Source organism: Echinops telfairi, unplaced genomic scaffold (genome assembly GCF_000313985.2).
Source record: "Echinops telfairi isolate 266 unplaced genomic scaffold, ASM31398v2 ScPeMD7_7420;HRSCAF=8458, whole genome shotgun sequence".
Taxonomy (NCBI): Eukaryota; Metazoa; Chordata; class Mammalia; order Afrosoricida; family Tenrecidae; genus Echinops; species Echinops telfairi.
This window is the reverse complement of record NW_022111320.1, coordinates 39,140,499-39,141,790: the sequence shown is the minus strand read 5'-3', so window position 1 is coordinate 39,141,790 and position 1,292 is coordinate 39,140,499.

The window sequence follows — 1,292 nt, the reverse complement described above, 5'->3', positions numbered from 1 at the left end:
TGATTACTTGAGCTTCATGTGTCATGAAGTCTTTTTTCACCCAAGTTGTGCTACTTTCCTTTGCTTGCACCATCTGCTTCCTTCATGTCTCGAAAGAGATTGGTTCAAGACTGGCCCTACACGAAGACCATTTCATGATTATAACAAATAAAACTCATTCCCAAATGAGATTATGCAGGAGAGAGTTTTCATTAGTAGCTGTTGAGTTGATTCCATTTTACCGCAAGCTTGTGTACACCAGAACCAAACATTGCTCAGGCCTGCACAGTCCTCACAATGGTCATGTTCCGGCCCATTATCTCATCCCCGGTACTCCATCTCACCGTGAGCTTTCCTTCTTCCTCCTCTGCTCTGACCCGCGGTCTCCCCCCACGATGCACTTCTCCAGGCACCTGACCCTTCCCATGACATGTCCAAAGTCTGTGAAATGAACACCTGCCATCTCTCATTCCAAGGAGACTTCTGGCTGTTCCTTCTTCTTGTTTGATTAGCTTCGTTAGATCTTCAGGCAGTCTAGGAGATGTTAAAACATTCTTCAAGGACTCTATCATTCAAAGACATCAGCTTTCCTTTTGTCTGTACTTACAACCTGGCTTTCTCATGCATTTGGAGTGATTGAACATACCATAGCTTTGGCCAGCATATATTTGTTTTTTTAAGACTTCAAAGAGTTTTTTTAAATATCTGATTTAACTTCTGGCATCACAGAAAATGCAAAATACTGCCTTATGGCAAACTGACAAACTGCAAGTACAAGGGCTCAGATTTGCAACATACAGCTTTGGGATGAAGCATACCTAAAGACAAACCCATTTTTGATGTAGATAATTTATATAGATAATTTAAGTCAATCTCTTGGTGTAGATAATGTATAAGATGAGATTTTAAACATTGAGGTGATTTAAGATTTTAGGGATGATGTGAGGTGGTGAATTAGTTTTACATGAGGGAAGACCATATAGATATGTTTTTTGAGGGGGTGGCAAAAGGCTGGAATGTTATGGGTTGAAATTTGCTCCTCACAGATATGTGTTGTAAAACCCAGCCTCTTTTAATAGTGGCTAAAGGAGTTAGTGGTGGTTTAGTGGGTTGTGGGTTAGTCAGTTAACCGTACGGTCAGCACTTGGAATCCATAGTTACTCCATGGAAGAAAGAGAAGGCCGTCTGTGCCCATAAACACTGACAGCCTGAGAATCTCATGGGGGTAGTTCTCCTCTGACTAGGTAGGAATTAGTAGGGATCAATGACTGTGGCACACACACACATAATATATATATACACACACACACATA